At 40.3% G+C, this 22,791-nt stretch overlaps 1 long non-coding RNA gene across 7 annotated transcripts in view; it reads left to right on the top strand.

Annotated features, from left to right (window-relative positions):
* LOC309570052 overlaps window positions 1-22,791 on the top strand; it is a 156,482-nt gene that overhangs the window by 86,855 nt on the left and 46,836 nt on the right. The window lies entirely within an intron of this gene.

The raw sequence follows: 22,791 nt of genomic DNA, 5'->3' as shown, positions 1-22,791 counted from the left end.
CCCTACCAAGTCACATGGAGTAGCACCAAACTATTACAGCTGCTGGATTTCCATGGCTGCTCCAGGACTCATCCTTTTAGAATACCACAGCTGGGTGACCACATCTGGCCACCAGAGTGCAACTTGGGCTCTACTGTTTCAACAGAAAAACTGGTTTGGACCTGGGGTCCCTAGCCAGGATCATGTATTGACCTGTAGTTTCAGTCTTATTAGGCTATTGATTATGTAACTCTATTCATTACTATTTTCCAGAGTGACATGAGATTTCCACCACATTTTCCTTTTCTGGAGTGGTGTAGGACACAACTCTCACTCCTCAAAAAAAAAATCACCAGGCCTCTTCTTTTTCTGACCATCTCACCTGTATGGTTCAAAATTATCTTTGCTAGAAGACTCGGCAGTTACTGCAAAAACAATCATGCATTGTACAGTTTCGCTTCTTTTTATCCCTCTGTTTTTTTTCTGAGTTGTCTGATTACTGAAAAGCATCAAATACAAAAGGAGAACATAAAGCAAAGGTAGGACTTTTCATTTGCTTGGGGCCACTTGGCTCCCAAGAGATCTGAAACAAGAGGGCCCTTCTAAATCTGAGAGAAAGAGCATGTTTTTCTGTAAATGCTCTCACATTCTCTCTTGCTCTCACTTGCTTTAAAGCATACATCTGACACAAATTAATCTGCCGGGTTTTTGGTCATTTCCCATCCGCTGCTGGGGCAAATTAGACTTGCTGATGTTGTTTTGGCCTAACCCTGAAGCAGCATGAAAGGAATGGCCCAGAGGGAGAGCGAGTATGTTCTCCTTGGCTCTTCTTCCATGTACTCTCCAGTCTGTTCAACAGAAAAATTAGTTCAATTGGCTTGAAAGGCACTGAGAGATTGAAAACCCCTCTGTAGTACCTTAAAGAACCAAAATTACTTAATTAATGTGGAGACCATTATGTGAGGTTACCATATGAATGACTAAGTGGACTGCCTGAGTTACAGAGCAGGAAAAGAGGAAAGGATATCTGAGGTCAGACTTGTCAGGGTAAAGGAATCCTAAACAATGAGGGCATTGGTTTAAGATTTGAGGAAGAATTTGAAAAAGAGCCCTGAGAGTGAAATTAAATGAAGCATGGGAGAGTATTAGTGGAGATTAGCAGTGCAGTGAAGGAACCAAGAGCAGACTGCCAATCGCCCCTAAGCACAGGCAACTTTAACTGGGCTGATGCAGACAGGAATTAGGCAGTACTGGAGTCTGACTGAAAACGGTTTTCTTGAGCAATGTTAAAGAGTTTCTCTTCCACACCCCTTTCTTTCACTGACTTCTGAAAGTGAACATGCCCCCATCTCAGATGCATGTGGGTTTTTTTGTTGGTTGGTTGGTTTCCTTGGGTTTTCTAGTTTTTTTGCCAGGCAGACTTATGACAGAAGCAGATAAAGCAGAGTCAAGATTTGAAAACCACTTGGGCACTTTCAGTGTAAATGTGATATTCACTTAGTAGCATGGGATTGTCATTGCAAATGTGCTGCTTCAGATGAGGAGAGGACAAAGCCTAGTGAAACTAACGAAATTAGTAGCTGTGCTTACAGTTGAAGTCTGGGAGACGTTTGCTTACATATAGATACGGGTTTAGTGAAAGCTAGGCTATTTTTCCAAAACATCAATGCTTACAGTGGTCTAAATTTTTCAGTGCTCTTTGAGGCCATTTCAAAATTTTTCTCCTTGGAGTTTTTCTTATTATAGTTTCCAGAAAGCAGTATCTGTGATAGACCAAGTATCCATAGCACAATAACCAGCTGAAGGTGGTAATATTTCGTAAGGTGTTGACTGCAGTACTTATTGACTTTGGTTTCATTTGCTGTCTTTTTGAAACAGTACTCATATATTCTGGAGTAAAAATCCTGACTGCTGGAAAGGAGTTGCTAGTGCTTTTCCTATCAGCTACAAGCAGAATTGTTGCTAAAAGCAAGGGGAAAGTGAATCATCTCTCTGAAAATACTTTTAGTGTATGTTAAGTTTTACAGAAGACAATGGACTAGATCTTGAGTAACATTTGCAAAACCATCCAGAGAATCCCAAAATAATACCTGCCAGAGCCTGTAGGAAGTCAGGGGTCATATTTAGATCACGTTTTTCAGATATAACTAATGCCCCCAATTGATTGTGTGGTTTGGGAGGACCTCACAACTTTGGAGAACAGTAATTCAGTGCTTTGGTGTTAAATGCTGCTGTACTGGGATAACCAAGAGCTGGTTGAACAGCTGGAAGAGGCTTTTTCTTGTGGGAGTGGTGAGACACTGGAACAGATTGCCCAGAGAAGCTGTGGATGCCCCATCCCTGAAAGTGTTCAAGGCCTGGCTGGATGGGGTTTTGAGAAACCTGGTCCAGTGGAAGGTGTCCCTGCCCCTGGCATGGGGTTGGAACTAGGTAGTCTTTAAGGTCCCTTTCAAACCATCCTATGATTGTATGGATTAATGCCCATCTTTAAAATGTTGCATTGTATCTTTAGCAATAAGTACTCTGGGTAATCCTGTGTTTTACAGCTGTAAGTCTCCAACACTGGGGCTTAGACTTCCAAAGCAGCTCCTACATTCTCTTGGGGCATCAAGGGGACCTGTGTGCCTAAACTACCTCTGAGTAATGGCCTGAAGTGCTTATGTAACCTCGTGAAGAGTCATTCCTAAAACTTGAGTGGTTTATGTCCCTAAAACATCTAGGTGCTTCTGGGAATGGGGGTTGGGGGGAGAGGGGGAGGTGAACCGTGACTGTCTGCAATCCTAACAGCTTTCAAGGGGCACTGAAACTGCTGTCTGGCTGGTGTTCTGAAATGGAGTGAATTAGTGGAATCCACACAAATGTTGCTTCATTGCATAAACTGCATTTCAGAAGCAGATTGGATGACATTTTTCAGTGTTCCCTTTTGCAGCAATTGTTTCATTTCTCTGCAAAGAATAATTTAAGTAATTGGAATTTTCCTGCAGGATAGGAAAAAATTACCCCTCTTCCAGCCCATTCTTTTTTATTTTCCCATCTATTAATTTAATTGAAACCAAAATTGTATGAAATATTAAATACCATTAGAGACCTCCCATAACTAGGGCTTGAGCTGTGTGGGGAACACTTTTCTAACCTGCACAACCTTTTTGTTTTCCTAAACTTTCCTGTTCTGTTCTGAGAAAAAACCAAGCCCCTTTAAAGGCAGGAGTACTCGTGCTTGTGTTGCTGCACGGGTGTTAGCATTATGAGAGTGGTATGTAACCCCTCAGGAGTTTCAGCTTCAAAATCCTTCATTTTCTTCTCAACCAAAGAAAAGGTTGCTAAAAAAAGTGAACTGTTCCATAATTTCATTCTCTCTCCAGAGCTTGAACAGGCATACTAGCAGGGCACTGCCCTTCAGCCGAGTGCTCTGCAGGTTAATGTGAAGGCCATGAGAAGTCTGAAGTTGGTAGGAATCAACACAGAGCATGGCCCCACATGTACTTAGCCAGCCTTCCTTCAAAACACACCTTGCAGACTGGTTGAGTGAGGGTTGAATTCCCCTTGGGAAGCAATGCTGTTTTGGGAGACTTGAGACTCAGTCACGTTCTCTACAGCTGTCATGCAGGACTTCACTGGGAGTTTTTCAAGCTAGGCCTAACTGATATGTCTCCACCTGCTCTAGAGGAGTTGTGTGTGAGCTGCTTAAGCTGTGCTTTGCAGAGGAGGTGAGCTCAGGCAGTCAGCTGCGGGTGCAGCTGCAAGGCAGAACTACCTGTGGTGCCACAGATGAGGCCAGTCCGTGATGGCATGTGAATTTGGACACAGCAGAAAGCTGCCAGGAAGCCCTCCAGAAAAAAAACCCTGGCCAAATCTGTGTCTGCATTTGTTGTTGTTGTTGTTGTTGGGGTTTTTTGGTTTTGGGTATTTTTCAGGCGAAAGAAAATCACAGCATATAAATGAGAAACAAAGATGAAGCTAAAGTGGTTTTGCTTAACTCTAGAGCTAAACAAGCTGACAGAGGAATTGCACACCCTCCAAACAGTCTGCATTGCTTCTGCTAGCAATAACATATGTGATGCTCCTGCTAATTCTGACTTGACCACGGTGTTACTCAATATGTTGTCCTGCACTGATTGCTCAACATAGAGCCTAAACAGAGCTAACAGCCGAGTGTGACTTTCTGTTAACATAATGTATGTTGGCCAAATTTTGCCAGCTATTAATCTAATCAGTACTGGAGGACATGTTTAGCTAAGAATACTTTTTCTATGAAATATGTTGCAGGCAATGTATTCCTGAGCAATAAACTACTGCTGTTTCTCCACTCCCATCTGAATAACACACAGTTAACTTTTTATTGAAAGATTTTTGTGTTACTTCAAACAGACTTTAACCCTGATATTGCTTCTTCATGAAATCTAATTTAAAAAATGTGATTTCATTTTAAGAGGTTTTTCTCTGTCCTAGCCAGTTCATAGCAATTAGAAATCCTTTGCCTTAGAGCCTGCATAGGAGAGACTTGGATTACTTAAACTTTCAAGTCTTTTTCATGGGTGAACCACAAATATATTAACTTTCAATGATTCACAAATTAAGCCGATGAAAATAAAGGCAGGGAGGCTGGTATCTTCATACTTTCCAAGAGTTTGTGAAGGTTTTGGGGTTTTTAAAAATTATTTTAAAAAATGGAAAACAGCCAAAATCAAGAAAAAATGAGGGACACATGAAATAAAAAAACCCTACATAGTTCTTTTAAAAGATTCTGAATAAATAATCCATCATTAAGATTCCTTTTAATGGCTGGTGCTCCTTCTAATTGGTTAAACTACTTAAGAAACTATTTCAGTGCAATCATTAGCATAGAAAGCCTGATTGTTTATGCCTTTTGATCACTGATGGCTATCAGGGAAGAAGCTGGATTTTAATATTCTTGAGAAAGATGTGTAGAGTTCTGCCTGCCATCCATGCTTCTTGCTTGTAATACTATATGCCTAAGATCTTTAAGTTGCATGGAGATATCATCTTATTTCCTCTCATCAAATATTTTCATAATAAATACCCTTTTTGTACCATCTATGATCTGCTATCCAAGGAGCTCCTTGGGAATCAAATAACTTTGAAGAAAGAGGGAAAGAACGTGTTCTTTTTGTAGGTTGTGGGTACTATATATGTTGCACCTTGGAGACAAATACTGGCTTTGGGCTTTTTGATGATGGATCTGACTTTGTCTGGTTCAATGTGAATTGTTGTAGGGGCTAAAACCGTCTGCCATCTGGATTTCTTCTCTCATATTTGACCCAGGTCGAAAAGATCCACCAGAGCGGTGATAAAGGTATTTATGCAAAGAAATGTATGTGCTGGTTTTGGTTTGGTGAACCAAAGGCGTGTTCTTTTGCTTTGAAAATTGAGAAGGAATCCTTTCAGGTGGGGCTTTCCTGCAATGTTTCTACTGTTTCTAGCCTTGAGACATTGTTGCCTTACTGGGTTTTGCCTTTGGTTCTGTCAAATCAGCCCAGAGGCAAGACGCATGCTGTGAAGAATGACAAATTATAAGCTGGCTGCTCTGATGACACACTTTCAGTATCCAAAATAGTCCATGGCATTTGTCATGGGCTAAATTCATTCTTAGTGTTGGTGGGCGCTTGGTCCTTAGTGACACCTGGTAATAGAAATCAAAGAATGAGGAACTGTTGTCTCCCTGAAAAGCAGGGAGGCCCTGCAGAGCAACACCAACAAATTAGAGAACTGGTCAATCGCCAGCCATGTGAATTTCAACAAGAGAAAATGTTGGATTCTGCACCTGGGATGGGACAACCCTGGATGTGCAGACAGACTGGGGAATGAAATGCTGGAAAGCAGGACTGTGGAGAGGGACCTGGGGATCCTGGTCAATGGAAGGTTGAATGTGAGTCAGCAGTGCCCTGGCAGCCAGGAGCCAACCATGTCCTGGGAGGCATCAGGTACAGCATCACCAGTCGGGCAAAGGGGGGGATTGTCCTGCTCTGCTCTGTACTGGGGCAGCCTCACCCTGAGTGCTGGGGGCAGTTCTGGGATCCACAATATGAAAAAAGACATTAAACTCTTAGAGAGTGTCCAAAGGAGGGCAACCAAGATGGTGAAGGGCCTTGAGGGGAAGCCGTGTGAGGAGTGGCTGAGGTCACTTGGTCTGTTCAGCCTGGAGGAGACTGAGGGGAGACCTCATTGCAGTTACAGCTTCCTTGTGAGGGGAAGAGGAGGGTCAAGCACTGCTCTTTTCTCTGTGGTGCCCAGTGACAGGACCTGAGGGAGTGGCCTGAGCTGTGTCAGGGGAGGTTTAGGTTGGATATCAGGAAAAGGTTCTTCACCCAAAGAGTGGTGAGGCACTGAACAGGCTCCCCAGGAAAGTGGTCACAGCACCAAGCCTGACAGAGTTCAAGAAGCGTTTGGACAATGCACGTGGTGTGATTCTTGGCAATGTGCAGTGCAGGGCCAGGAGTCGAACGCTGTGATCTTTGAGGGTACCTTCCAACTCAGCTTATGCTATGATTCTGTGAAATTCCTTAGAAACTATAATTTTACTATCAGGGATCTGTAACTGTGTCTTTTCTGGACTGAAACCAGCAAGAACTTCATACTGAAGAAAGCCATTCTGTGTGCACGCATGAAGCTGAAATTTTGATCTAGAGAGGAACTGTACTGGTTGTACAGTCCTGCTGCTGCCTTGGGCAGTAGCCAACAGTAAAGCTGATTTTTAAAGTCTGTCAAATCTAGTGTCAAAACATTCTTTGTTAGGTAGGTAGATAGGGGCATTTTATGCTAATCTGCTTTGGAGCAAGGCTAGAAAGCAGTTTTTAAAACCACGCTTGTTTCTGAATTCAACACTATGTTTCATGAATCAGAAGCTCACACTGTGCTCATAGGTAGGCTCCATTATTTTGAGCTGTCTTTCAAAATGTTGATGGGAGCTCACTCACGGAAGTTGAGCTCAGTGAATAATGACGCAGTGAATTATTATGATACATTTTGCTTATGTTCAGGATCTCTTCAAGAAAATTTATTTGGGAGGGGACTATTTCACACTGATGAGCAACTTCAATGTCCTGGAAATATGAGCTGTGCTGTCTAGCTACTCTCCGCCTACACGTGCTCCCATGCTGCTCTGGCACACAGGCTGGAGGATGCAAATGAAACCTTTGGTTCTGGAAAGCCACATCTCCCACTCTCCCTCTCCCCCATGTCCTGCTTTCTGCTAGCGTGTTTGCCAGTAAAAGTCAGCCCTGTGAACATTTGCAGACACCAGTCAAAAAAACAGGCCAGGAACAGCAACAGTTAAAGCTTAACAAAAAAAAAGTTAATAGTCACAGAAAATAGGTGGGTTTTGTTCCCCCCACACCTCCCTCTCAGCTATCCTCTTAGGAGCATTTTGCTGGGAAGGAAAACAGTTATCATGACTGCTGTTACAGGTTGCTAAATGTTTGATTTAGGCAAAGCTTGCAGGTTGAATTCCTTACTTTTGCTTACGCAGACCCTACAGTGTCTTTCGGAAAACCCTTTCCAAAAGGTCTCTGAATCATTGTAACTTAGTTGCATCAAAAAGTTCAGCTGCAGTCATTCATTTCCAGTCAGGGCCATTGCAATTTAGCCTGTAAAGGAAAAGAAACCTGAGGAGGGCAGTTGTTTCAGAATGAAAGGTGTGATGGCTGCCCACTCTGCTATTTAGTCAGAAGTCTTGTTTAACACCGTCCTGAGTTACAGGAATGCTGCATTTAGCACGCTGTAATGCTGTGTACCCCCCTCAGCATGTATTTGGAAAGCAGCTCTGAGCAATCACAGGGAGAAGAGACAGTTTCATGAGGTGAGTGGGAGGTTATCCCTAACTACAGCTGTGTTAAACCAGCATTTTACTTCAAACCCTTCTGCTCATGTGCATGATTCATTCAGTATGCTATGTGGTTATCTACCTGACTTGCAAACTTCTCTGGTGAGGAGGAGATGCCTAGCTTGGGGAAGTAGCTATGGTAACAATTCATATAAAGTTCTGATGATTATCAGAACAAAAGATAATGCTTAATTTGCTGACTGCTCAGGCCTCCAATTCTGTAATGCACAGAAAATTAGATACACACACTGCCCACTTATCAGAGAGGGATTAAAGCTGAGTATCTAAAGCATTTGACAAATCTCTCTAGAATCAAATGCATAAGTTACTATTAGTATAGGAATTAATAGGTTTTTTTAATACAGGAGAAGAAAAGCTACAAATCTCTGCCACACATTAAAAACACATTTGTGGGCCTGAAAGTTTTCTTTTGACTATACCACCTGGCCTAAAAGGTTTCTTTCTCACAGTACAAACCCTGCCACAGAAACATCATGGGTTATCACTTATTTCCAAATTCTCCCCTCGGAGCAGACTGTAGGTCTCTGTGTCTCAGTGCTGGAAAGCCACAGTTTTGAGTGGGACCCATAATTAACAGCTCTGCAGCTAAGTCTTAAACATTTTTCTGTGCAAGGGGACCCAAAGTGTCTGTAGTTTACTCTTGATCCCTGTGCTTAAATTAAGGGCTGCTATTAATTTAGATCCAGACCTAACATGGTTACCTTACCCTCAACAATAAAGTTCAAACAGTTACAGCTCTCCATTACTTTACTGGGTAACCTCATACATAAATTTCCTGTTTATCGTTCCTCTGAAAACTCGACGAGGGAGAAGTGAAACAGAGTTCTTCAGAGTAAACTCTGGTCTGAAGCATCACAGCTTCAAATGCTCAAAATGGCTTGCCTTTTTTGTGACCTGAGCTTAAAGAGCACATACCTGCCCATTTTACTTCTAAAAAAGCAGGCTAGACTGCAAAGGAGTTATTTGAAAGAAACATTAATGTTCTGAAAACACAGAGTGTGTCTTTCCTATAAAGGGCTGGTTCTAAAGCAGCAGACCTGGCAGATCTTAAAAGGCAACATGGGAATTTGATAGGTTTCTTTGTTTAATTAAAGGAAATTATTTACCTCAATTGCAACTCTCTGGTGGATAGAGCTGCAGGTATCACACAAGATTTTCTGCCTACTGGCTGTTTTCAGTAGGTGCTGAACTATATTGTGTTCTCATTTCAGTGTAGGAGATTTCTATTTTTAAGAAACTAATAGACAGTGGTTACATTCCATACTGTTATATTTATTTATTTCCATTTTAAAACTTTAACAAGTTTTCATCATCTCATAGGATTTTTCATGGTGATTTACACTGCTTAATATTCTGTAACCAGTAGCAGGCACTGGTCCCCAACTTCCTTTTGTGCCCTGAGCACCTGATAGGTGAAGCTTTTTTAGCTGACTTGGTTTTGTACTGTCTTGAACAAATACTTGCTAAACATTTTCCATCACTAGATTTAATACCATCAGTGCAGCACCTGGCACTGTCCTGACTAGCAGGGATCACTTTTGAGGCTTAGAACACCTGGCTATTTTACTCTCGCTGTTTACTGGACCATTTTTATAACATTGGTCTCAGAAACATTTCTGTAACCATCAGCTCCTTTTCAGATGCTTTTAAGTGTTCCCAGTGATGAGCTGGCACAAACAGTCATGCTGTGTGATAGAAAATCAGTCCAGAAGGTGCATTTCACAAGCTGGTATTTTAAAAAATTCTACTTTTCCCCTGTTCAACTGCCTGGTCACATCTGTTTGGCTATATCCTTGTAATCTGATGAAACTGATAGAGTAAATGTTTGCGATGAATAATTCAAACCCTTCTGAACTCCCCAGCTCTTTACTTTCCCCACAGATTTCCATCTGATTTAAAGAAATGGGTTTACCCCATGGTATTGTTTAGCAATCCAGATGCACCAATCCTGAGCTGAAAAGGTTATATTTTAGGACGAATGTAACTGTTGAAAGTACATAATTAATCTTTTCAGTGCGCATCCTTATTTCCCTTTGGATGAAGACATTAATAATTTGGGCTTGTATTTTGAGTTATGTAGGAGGCTTAAAAATTAACAGGGAAGGTTTTGAATCAGTCAGTATCAGAATCTTTTCAAACTAGTCCCAGCTAAAGTTATTATCATGTTCATTGCTCTTCTGCTATAGCTTTTTTATTGAATGTAATAAGAATATTTTCTTTTAATGTGATAATAATAGGTTGATAGTTGCATTTCATTTTGCACTGCATTTCCATATCTCAAAATCTGCTGTTATCTGCTTCCCCTAAAAGATATACAGAAGATTTCCCTGCCTCCTTTGCAGTCTGTGTCCATATTTCTAGACATGCTTTATCGCCAAAACATTCCTGTTTACATATTCAACTCATACAACACAGTACACAAATTGCTACCCATAGAATAAATTCAGGTATGAACATTGTATAATTAACTCCAAGACTTCCAAATTACATATTGTACTAATTACATATAAAGAGGCAAATTACATGGCCAGAGTTGCCTGCTGCTGCTTGTGCAAGTTTGCAAAGCACAGAGCTTCCTTTATCTATACTGTGATTCTCCAGCAATCAGCCTACTGAGTTTTGATGACTCAGAAGCAACTTTTCCTAAGGTTAATACAGGTCACTGGAGTATCCTTGGCAATTTAAGTTGCAGCTTTCTTAAATCCTGACTCAGCTAGGTTTCTGATTCTTGGTTCAGACTCACGACCTTACTTTGTTTTCCTGATTAGACCATGGAAGTTGAAAAATACGGTTGGAAAGTCTATGTGGGAGAAGCATGTTTTCCATACCATTTTATTGCAGTCAATGAGATTCTCAGTGCTAGGCCACTTCATTAAAAGTTGGATAACAACTTTTAAACACTCATTCGTGACAGTGTTACAAAAGTCATGTAGTGATATTAGATGAACAAAGATGAAAGTGTTTTCAAGAGACTATCTTGATGGAGCTGAAAAAATAATTTACCCAACATTTCAGGTGATAGTTGTCTCTTTCATTTTCTAACTAGGACTTAGGCAGGTTACTGTCTGGAATCTGAGTATCACAACACTTGGAGTGATACAACAAAAAACTGCAGGAATGTCCAGATCAAAGTGCAAAAGCAAAACTACACGTTTGTGCATATCTTCTTGATCCTAACACCACTGAATCTAAACGTTTTGATATTATCTAAAACCACCATGCCTTTCCAAAATTAACCCCAAAGTTGGAAACATTGCAAAGGGATGAATTGCAGAAAGCTCTGGCATTGCACTGTCATTCCAATCCTGTATTTTGTGGACTTTGAGCATCTCATCTATGTTGTACATCATGGGGATATTGTGCTGGAGAGGGGAGATTTAAAGCAAGAATAATTACAGGGAGTAATGTATATTTCCTTCAAAAGCATAGTGGCACTTTTGGAAGAAACTAAGTAGCATGGAAAGGTAATAGTTTGGAGAGTCACACATGAAGGAGGCAGCAGTATTGTATTCAGCTTTGTGTTTGAGTTAACCTTCCTAGGCAATGAAATGCATGTATGTAACATAGTGTGATTCTTGGGGCTGTCCTGTGTAGGGCCAAGAGATGGACTTTGATGATCCTTTTGGGTCCCCTCCAGCTCAGGATATTCTATAATCCTATCAATGTTTCTGTCAGTATGGACTCCCAATATAGCACGTCAAGCATGCTTAACGGTCATGCCTGTTTTCTGGCAACAAGTTATTGGGGACCCCTTTAGAAACAGAGGATCTAGGCCCTCAACCCTATGACCACCCAGGAGAAGACAGGGTTACCTAAATTAAGTTTGAATAAATAGCAAGTAAGTGTGCTAGACTAGGGGCCTTCAGTGATCCCTCTCATTTCTCATAAGAAAAGCCAGCCTTGTTGTGTTAACAGTATAACATCCTTCTGTGATTAAAAGCACTTGTAAGGCAATGCCAGCATGTTTCTGTTTGCATCCAAATAATAATCAAGATCTCATGCAGTGATGATTTGTTGTCAGCTATTTTTCCTGCACTAAACAAGTCTGACACTAGCAGCCCACGAACTAATTAACTCAAGTATCTGACATGGGAATCTACATTATAGCAATCAGCAGAATATCCACAAAACTGAAATAACAAGCCAAGTGGACTGATGTCCTGGGCAGATGAAGAGTGTCTCCTTGAGGTAGAAAAGAAGGAAGAAGAATGTTGATAAATGGGATTTCCACTCTCCCACCCCACAAACTCATCTCTTAGGGTTTGGGTTTTTTTTAAACAAAACTTCGAAAGAAAACACTGAGCTGAATACTTTAGGTTGAATATTGGCAACTTGAACTTTTATTTCCTTGTTAATTTCTATCTCCCTCTTCCAACCTTTCTGGTTTACCTTTACCCTCTTCTTAACATGCAGAAATGGGTTCTGGCATCAGTTTGCTTTTAATATCTGCCCAAGTTCCTTGATGAGACAAGATTGTGGGATGCCTTGCTGTTCAACACCTTTTATTTTTCACTTGTGGGACTGTTGGCATCAGACACTCCTGGGGCAATCAGAGAAGCAGCAAAACCTTTCAGAATTCAACAGTGTGGGTAAAGCATTCCAGCATAGGCTGGAAGAGTAGAGCTGCCCAAGATGAAAAGGTAACAGGAACAAACGGAATAAACAGGACATTAGTATTTTGACACCTTGTCAAGTTGCTCATATTTCAGGTTTTTTTCCCTGTATGTCTTACAGAGTTAAAAGAACACTCATTGTTTTGCTATCACTCCCACTGTACTCAAGTCAAGCTACAGATTCTCAGTCCCTTTAAGAGTGGGGCCTGGGTTGTTTTCTAATCAGGGACAAAATATTCCATTAATATCCTCTCATCACTGTAAAACTGAAAGTGAAACTTCTCTTTTTTTAAAAAAAGAGACAATTGTATGCCTCATGAGCAAGGAGTAGATATGTATAGCTAGGTCTATGCAGAAAGTCTAGTTTCTTAGCTAAAGGCAGGCCCCAGGAGAGCTAATAGAGACATAATTTTTTTTTAATTTAAAGCAAATTAGACCCCTTTTGAGCAGCCAGACAAGAGCTGTAGGGTCCATATCCTTTAAGGAATTTAAGCTTTTGGCTCACAGGGTCATATTTGCTCACTAAAATAAAATACTTGTGGGCACTATTTGCTAGAGAGTCACCTTTCTCAGTAAGAGACTCTTGGGTACCACAGGCCAATCAGAAAATATGCAGAAAAGAGGGCTGTTTCTGAAAACTTCTCTCTTTGCTGAGTGTCTCTTCAAAAGCAGGGGTTTCTCTCCAAAGCTGCAGTCCAGTGATCTGTTCCCACCTGTCTTTTGTATAGCAGATATTGACACAGAGTTAGAGTTCTAAAAGACATTTCTGACCTTCAAAGATGGGGGACTTAGAGGTGAATCATTCTGTTTTAACTGAATCTATTGCATAGAAAGGGAATATAAGATTCATTAACTCCCAAGATAGTATAAGGAGAGGGATAAAAGATTCGTCAGAACTGCAGGGAGCGTGCAGACGACTTGGTAGCACAGGAAGTCTGAATAGCTGTGTTTAAATCAGTAACAAGCATATCCACAATTATAATTTTCTACATCAAGAACTTAGACTTGGGGCTTGGACCACTCCTCAGCTATTAAGGAGGGAGTCTACACTGTCATTCAAAAGCCTCATTACATCAAACACATCAATTTGCTGTCAGCCGATCTACCTCCAGTTACAATAATGTCACTGCAGTAGCATTGATCTCGAGATCTGAGCATACTCTGCTGAAATCAGTGCTGTGCTGAGCCAGAAGAGAAGAGTTAGCCACCCTTTTGCCTGCTCTTGAGCTCTTAAACTGCCCTGAGTTGGCTGGTGTTGGTAGCCCACAGAAATCTGGTTCTAAACTGTATATTTTGGGTCTGTCCAGTTAACCTTCGATGTAAGCTGAATGTGTAAATGGCTATGTGAAGTTGCATCTTTTGAAAGTAGACATGAAGCTGGCTTTACCACTTACTCTCTCCAGCTTTGAAATTATTTCAGCTTCTTGGCCAATTCCAAACAATGACTAAGCAAAGAAGGGGGAACAAAAACCCCAAACCCAAAATAAACCACCATAATCTTGAACTCCTTTTGTCTTGCTGCTGTTTGATTGGGAGCTGACATGACAATTTGCTTGTACAGTTATGAGAGTGTTAAATTACATTTATTGAGAAATAATTTTTGCAGCAATGCATACAGTTTCTCTTGCTCACTTTTGTTTTGACCTATAAGATTTCACTACAGCATTCCTTTCCAGGTTGCTGCTGTGCAATCCAAGTGTTATTCATCAAATTAATTTCTGCTTCTGCTGGGTCTTCCACAGTGTTTTTTTTCTTTTTGTTTTCCACATATTGCTTTCATCCTGCCTTGGGTCATTTACTATTATTCAGTTAATCCTCTCTAGCAGAGTGGCAAATGAGACTGGCACTGAAGGTATGCCTGCTGCTGATTCCCAGCAGCTTTTTGTGTCATAATTGCAGCAGAAGACGTTGTGAAAATGAAGTTAATCCTTGTAACACAGTATGTCTGTTAGCTATATGAAAAGTGATTGTGAGTAAGTCTGTATCAGCTATAGGTCGTTAAATTAAACTCACTTCCTTTAATTTAATCCTTTGTATAGACTCTGCCAGTTGCATGAATCAAACCTGAAATTATTATGTTCAATAAAACCAGGCACACTGTTATATTTTATAAATACTATTCTTTAGAGGAAAACTTCTGAAAACAACAGCAAAAAGAAATGTTGCATGCAACAGTGATTTTAGAAGGTTCCATTGTTCCTATTTACCCTTGCTTGCTCTCTCTCATACATGTTGTAGTTACACATTGAAAAGTTCCTAGCTAGGTTCTGCAAGGCCATACATAGGAGAGACAAAGGTCTCTCCTACAGGTCTAAGTTTCCGAAAACTCAGGGGCATAAACTCCTCTGAAAGAGATACCACACATTTTCAGACTAGGTGAAGTCTACTGAAGCCTCCAAAGAGATGTTGTTAGGAAATTGCTGTGTGGACATGATGTGAGTCAGTCGTGAGACATCCTGTGTGTGTTATGAAAGTGCACGAGGGTTCAGATCTGTGTGCACAACAGGGTGGTAAGTGCAGTCATGCCTTGGTGCACGTCTGTGCCTGGAGACATGTTGGGAAGTGTCTTCAACAAGAAGACCCCACCAATATTTTTGCAGCTTCTCTAACAGGCTGCTGAATGATTTAATAAAGTTTTTTTTAAGATGACATAACCGTTCTGCAAACATAGTGCCACGTACTTAATAGCTTAATACTAAGGAAGGCAAGGTGAGGACATGTCAGTAAAGAGGATCTCATTTTGTTATGATTTAAAGTTTATTCCTGTCACAAAATGTATTTTGGTAGATTGCTGGAAGCATAATTTTGTCAGATTCCACTCAGTTTCCAGGAAAAGATACCCTAAGATACACTGTTAACTTAACCCAGAGAGGAAGAAATAAAGCCAGTTAGAGCAAGGATGAAGCAGCACAACTGTCCTCTGAACATGTATGAATACTGCATTATGGTGATCCCTGGAGTTAAGAGATCAGGATCTCAGAGACCAGTTATGACATCTTTTATATCTCCACACTCTGTTTTCCGCAAACGCAGGACTTCAGATAGATGATCTGAACCACTTAATTCTTTCATTTAAAAAACCAATGCAAATGCTAATTCAAGAGTTCCTGTACTCTGTGCTTACAGCAGTTTTGATGTTTGCCCAGTTTTGATAATGTGATTGTATGTAATGCTTATAAGTGTTTTCATGGCTGCTGAAAAGGAGAACACATAGCTCTCCATGTTGTCTGCTGCTTGGGGAAAATGCCTGTACTGAGCAGAAGTAGCATTGGTATGACCCAAGGAGTGAGAGGTGTTGCAGACTCAGCACCAGTTTTGTACTCAGGGAAGTCAGTGGGAATGCAAGCTGTTTAAACATAAGAAAATCTAATTGCTGGAAACCATGTGATTACTTACAATTGCTTAGGAAAGCTCTGAAATTAAAAATTAAAAATATATCCTGTTAAGGCACTGATATACAACCTTGACACAAGGATGTACTTTTGGCAGAAGTATACTGTAAACAAGAAGTACATGGAAAGCCACTGCCTTAATGAGCTATCAGTCTTGGGCTTATGACAAGATGCAATCAGAGAAGGAAACAGACAAATGGATAGGAGCTGAAACAGAGAAGGATGTGGGAAGCATAGTGCTTTTTCATGGACATGCTGTGTGCATAATTTCACAGCGAGCAAGGGGGCCCTGGGAGTCTCCTGCTTCATGTTGTGGCTTTTTTAGGCACAACTCCCACAGACTTCTGAAAGAGTTTTATCTTAAACAGAACCATGGAGGGGAAATTGAGGCTCGTCACAAAATGACGCTCAGGTGTGTACAAATGAATCAATGTGCTTCCCACTCTGCTGGCTTAGTGTTGGAAAAAAAAAAAAAGAGGCAAGCAAGCTTGGAAGAAACAAAAGCACAGCTTTTTGTAATTATAGATCTTTTTGAGTTAGCCTGAGCCCTCCCCTTTCCTTCCTTTACCTTCCGCTTCTCCTCCCAAAATAATAACACATTTTGCCAATAATTTTGAGGAAGTCTCAGTGGGCCAGATGGAATTCAAAGAGAGGGATCTAATAGAGTTCTGTTTCATTCTTTTTTTTCTCCTGATTTTTTCCCCCATGCTCTGATTTCCTACATGCAATTTCTTTCTTTGGCTTACTGCATGACATGGAGGTGGTGATGCAAAAATAGAAGTTAATGGTACTACCACTGTTTGTTTCTATTAACGTTTACATGTGAAATGAAGGCATTTTGGAAGAGAACCAGACTGGCCAGTAAAACCTTTCACCCTCGTAAACTGTACATTTGGTTTGATTTTTGGCTTAGATCCCAGAACTTGTCACAAGCTTTATTATAAAGCTGTAGTTCAGCTAGAGTTTTGTTAGCTTTATTGCAACAGCTCCTATCCTCAAAAAAAAAAAAAAAAAAAAAAAAAAAAAAAAAAAAAAAAAAAGAAAAGGAAGAAAAGAAAAAGCAAGCAGACCAGTAAGAAAAGCTTTTGTCCATTCTGAATCCTTTTCAAATTCTGGAGAAAATATACTAGGAAATGCAATTAGCAGGATCACTGTTCGGCATCAATCATCAGAATATAAATGAAGTTTATCTAAAATTTATAAAAAATATACATCACCTCCTTAAAATAGTCCAAGAGTGACTAATCACATAAACAATAAGGCAGTCACCAACACTCAAGCATGTTAGAGCTTCTGAGAAAGCACAGGCCTAGAAATGCCAAAGGGGAGTCTACAGATTGACTGGAAATGATATGGACATCTGGAGAGAAGATTTTTTTTTTTTTTTTAATGTATGTACTTTCCCAAAGGGGTAATTTAGCTCTGCATGAGTTCACTCAGGGAATATATGAGAAAAAAGAAAAGAAGAAAAAGGAATGTGTTATGATGCACAATTATAAAACTGTTAGTCTCATCCTGCTTTCATGCATCCTGTGTCTGTCATGCAATGGATCCCCTTGGTTCAGGACCAAGTACAAGTGAGAGCAATATGGGATTACTGATAATGGGATTTAAGGGGAAGTTTTTATAGCATAACCATCAGTAATTTTTTAACCTATTGCTGCAGACTGAAGGGTTATAGAGAGGATGTGTAGATCTGCTCTAAAATATCAATTTGTTTGTAGCCCTTGGTTGGAAGTTAAAACGTGGTCTTGTAGCTGTGAGTCTAACTTGAGATGCAGAGGATCAAAGTTTGACTGTTGCTCGTGTCAGTCAATTCCCATGTGATCCTTGAGTAAGTAAGTTATACTGACTATATTTCAATTCCCTGTTGAAGGAATGGTAACCAGAAGATTTTATTTGAGACTAGTTTAGACTAGTCTAAAAGGCTTAGATCAGTTCTTACAGGGTAGAAATTTTTTATCTTCTAAAACTTCTTCAGTCAAGAAATGTTCATTGGCCAGAGACCTTAATTTTGATTGGGATTTATAGAAACCAGGTTCTTAAAGTATTTGATTCCCCTAAAATGCAAACAGGCACAACAACTCAATTTGTTTCACAATATTTTGGTACCTAATTTCAACAGGAATAATTACAACCCAGCGCAACACTACAATGACAATGGTTCCTTGTTTTCCCATTGGAAAATACAAGGTCACAAAATTCTGAAGTTCCTGGAGAACCTACTGAACTGAGTCCCATGTCTCCTTCAGTAGTTGTAGTAGGGCTGTCTGGAAACAAATCACCCAGGGAGCAGATTACTTGAAAATCTCCCTTTTTATGCAAAATGTTTTGTGTTTGGATGTGAGCAGTATTTTTTGTGCATGGAACGACACACGATTTCTTATTGGCACTCTGGAAAAGCAAGCAGTTTGTCTCAGCATCATTTAAATCTGGTTCCCATGCCCAGGCCGTGCTTGGTAACGGCTGTGGGCTGCCTTAGTAATGTCTGAATCCTCCCTGTGGAGCTGTGCTGGAAGCTTCACCTGGCTGGGACCAAGCATGAGCCTGGCAGAATCATTGTCATTATTGGTGAGTAAATCACTCCCAGAACTTGTCCTCCACTCCTTCCCAGAGAACAATGTTGTCTCGTGGTGCTTTGCTGTGGGTCATGTAATGGAAAGTTAGTAGTGCATCAGTGATGTCCATCAGCAACCTATAGAATTGAGTTTGTGTGGCAGGTGAAGGTTGTGCATATATTATTGTACACACATTAGCTTTAAGCAAGGAGGAGACTCAGTTATGTATGAAGTGCAATGTAGTGTGTTGCTACTGAATTTAAGTTCGCAAGCAAAGCATGTAACTCTCAAGGAGTCCTTAGTGAACCTTGATTTGCAGACTTTAATCTGGTAATCAGGAATTTTCAAACTGTACTTGAAAGTTTGCTTGGATTACAAGTAATGAATGCAAAAGTAAAATTGTGAAGGACTTGCATCTATCAATAAGAGGAAATCAAAGTGAATGAGGAAACTGAGAGCCCATCAGTGTATGGCATATTCTGTGCTGTGTTGAGAATGAGATTGTTTTAACAGTCAGCAGGAGCCAGAGCCTCAATACCTCTAAAAGTCTGTCTCTCTGCTTTACATTCTTATTGCTTTCTTTGAGGGGGAGGAAGGTTTGAAGGTCACAGAACTGGGCCGTTTGTGTAACCAGAACCAGATGATGAATTACTTTTTTAAGGATTTTGATTCTCTGAAAATTTTATCCCAGAAAAGCACAAGGACACACAAAGTCTGTAGTAGAAATTAAATTATATCAAGATTACAGAAATAATGTACATTATAGTTCTATGGGAAGTGGCTTTTCATTGTTTAGCATATGAGAAAGAAAGACTAACAAGTTAGGCTACACAGATGGGTTTGTGCTGTGTAACTTGTTTTATAACAAACCTTTAAATATTGTACACAAACTGAAAGAACATATATTGGAAAGTCTCAGACTTTATGAATAAAGAAATCAGTTAGCACAATTAACATGCAAGCTAGATTAACTGTTATTTTAGTTTAAAAAACCCTCACTCTCCATTCTTTCATGCTACCCCCTACAAAAAATTTGGAACTCATCACTGGAAATATCACCTCAAAAATCTTTTTCTGCTTTCTGTTATTATAACCAAAGATGTATGTACTCATTGGAGCAAAATAAAAATGAATTTAATTGGTTTTTTAATCAGAAACAGACCCAGATGAGGATTTCAAAATTATGAGAACACTTTTTTAATTTAGATTTCTGGTATGTTCTAGGAAAAATGCTGATTATTATCAAATGTGGGAGACTGGGTTGCAAGACCCATTAAAACCTCTGGGAAAACTGAAAACAATTTTGATGTGCTTTGAATTAGGCTCTTTCTAGAACAGTCTCTGGACATAGTATATGGAATGGACTGAAAAGTATCTCATTATGCTACTCCAAAGGCTCTGTTTTTCATGCCAAACTGGTGGTTTTGAGCACTGTCAAACAATCTGTTTCCTTCTTCGCACTTTTTTGGCCCAGTTTTGGTTTGTGCTGTCCAGCTTCTCCCAGTTAGTGACCAAACATTTTTCGGGTGACTGTTATGGAACTGAAGCTCTTCCCAAGTTGCCACTGGTGTGGCAACTGGATTTGAGTACAAAGAGGAGGGCTTGTTATGGGAGTCCAGACCATTCCAATGTCATTCATCCCCAGAGCTGGAGAATGGTTCTGGATATATTAGCAGGCCAAAGGTTTAGCAGAAGGGAGGCCTCTGTCAACCCTTATCCAAAACTCACTTTTTTCAATGAAGTCTCTGCTTTCAGTTGGGTTAACTGTGGAGCTCTATTGTAGTTTCTCATTTCCCCTTTCAATTTCCACCACCCTTGTTCAGCATGTGAGTTGATCCCAGGAGCAAATTGCAATGGAGAGAGCTAAGCAATACTGCAATGGACAGAACTATACAGAGTTCATGCTGTCTTCTGCAGGTCCTCAGCTGTGTGTCTAAAATCCCATACAGTGGTTACGTTTCTAGGATCTGGCCACAATAATCCAGCATGACGGATTGGTGCCACACCAGGCATTGCTTTTCCAGATCTTGGTTGGACACTACTGGGCAGTGCACCATCCTGGCTGGGGCTCAAGGTGAGCAGCAGTGCCATGTCCTCCAGGCTGAGCTGCTCCACAACTCCCTTAGAAGCAAGAATATCCTCAGCTACTTTTCTTCTGGGTTGCTTTCCGGTGGTTTTGTCTTACCCTCCCTCAGCACCAGGAGCAGGGTGAGTCCAGTACTTTTAAAAGCCCCACTCTTCATGAATGCCACTGAATGGGCATTTTACAAGGTAGAGTTTGACCTAAGACTTTTGATATTCTGAAAGGAATCCCTTTTGCAGTGAGCAGCATTGCATTAAAAGGACAGTTTTGTTCTCTCACTGGAGTGAGAGCAGAATAGGAGTTTCTGCAATTTTTCTGTCTGCTGTAGCTTTGCTATAACACAATCTCGCTGATGCTTCTGGTGATGATAAATAAATTAATTTATATGTTGTTCTCTTCCATTCTCGGTACTGAGGAAACAGAACAATAACATACTCTTGTCGATACAAGCACTGCCCTGGGAATTGACTAATTAACATAAAGCTCAGCCCTGCAGGGACATTTCCAGGTTCATTTCTTGCTGCCTCAGCAAACTACAGGGTTTGGGCTGTTAACTACTTTCAGATGCTCTTTGTCTTTCAAGAAAGAAATAAAGAACATCCACATTGCTTTAGGCAAGTTAATGATTCTAAAGAACACTTACCTTTTTACCACATGCTTCATGGCAGATTAAAATCCTGAAGGAGCTAAGGATTATATACCATGTACAGTTCTTTGGCAGAAAAACATGCATTCTGAACTAAAAGTGAATGGCTGAATGCTACATTTACATTCATTGTTTTTCCAGACCTGCATACTGAGAATGTTTGATTTTACTCAAAAGAATACCAAAGCAGTGGTTTTGTAGGTGCTTTGGTTTCTCAGAATCTCTTAAGGTTATGACAAGCAGTTTACAGTGGCTACTGAGAAAATTGCAGAAACTTGTATAACCACTTCTGTAAAATTAAAAGGAAATCTGGCCTAATTTACAGAGGAGATGTGTCTAAAATTTTGAGAAACTAATACTACTTGTCTCTTGTGTGTGATCATATTTATGTGAAGTATGTACTTTTCATTCACATTCTTTTCTTTAGACCACAAAGCAAAAGTTTCCTGTATACAGAAAAAATACATGAGAAAAGGAAAAAAATTCAAATGAAGTTAAATCTTCATTTCACCAGTAAAGAAAACCTCATTGCTTTTATTCATTTTCTCTAGGTTGCTAGATTTGCTCTGCTCCTTGTACTGTTTATTATTATTAATCTATTATTAATGGATGTCTGCCTATTGCTGCTGTTTATGAATGAACAAAATCCCATTCTGTAACTCATTGAAATCAACGGTAGAAATTAACAGTAGAAAAATCTTCTGACAGAGGGCTGAAAGCTGTTTGATGTGTCCTCAAGGGCTGCAGCTAAAAGGACTCAGAATTTATGTGTGAGTGAGCACAGATACTTTCAAAGTGTTCCGTGAGAGTGTAAAAATCAGTGTATGTGCAAAGTGCACGTTGGAGAAAGCCAGCACCAGAGTGCATGCAAATACATGCAACACCCAGAGCTCTGTTTCGTACACACACTTGCTTGTTGGTGCATGAATACACTGATTTTTTGTGGGTACTTCAGGCATGACTATCAGAAGACTGGGTGTGTATATTACTGTGTGTGCCTATCAGAACAAGTCATTAAGGTTATGCAAACACATCTGATTCTGGTGTATAGGTTTCACAAACTTTATCCATTGGGTATGTGTGCCAGCCCGGTTTTTTTTGGTTTTTTTTTGTTTGTTTGTTTTTGTTTTTTGCACAAATTTCAAACATTGTAGTGCAATGTTTGTGGAAAATAGACAAAACCCTGAGAAAACATGCACTGTTTCACTCTTAATCAATTACCCTGGAAAGATTTAATTTGGGTCACTGTGGCTTTAAATTTCAAAATAGCAAAGTGGATTGAAGGGAACTTTAAATCAAACTAGGAGAACTTAGAGAAATCAAGAAGGTAGGGGAAAGTGAAATCTGATATGGAGCCAGCGGACAGCTGGGGCTGTCTGGGCAGGGTGACACTTTAGAAAAGAAGAGACACTCATTGTGGGAGATGAGTGACCACAGGATGAGGAGTCAGAGGCAGAGAAAAGATTGCTACAGTAGTATATTGAAGAGGATGAGGCACCAAGTGTCAGTCTTGGGGTGATCACAGAAACGCCAGCCTTGTGCCCCTCTAGCACTTGGGACTGCACCATGTGTCTCTGAAAGTCACTGAGGATCTTTATTTCCTCTTATGCCCATCCACACGAGCACTGGCAATTTACTACTGCCACCATCTACTACTAC

The sequence above is a fragment of the Coloeus monedula genome (assembly GCF_965178545.1).
Source record: "Coloeus monedula genome assembly, chromosome: 2".
Lineage (NCBI taxonomy): Eukaryota > Metazoa > Chordata > Aves > Passeriformes > Corvidae > Coloeus > Coloeus monedula.
This window is presented reverse-complemented; position numbering and strand designations above follow the sequence as displayed.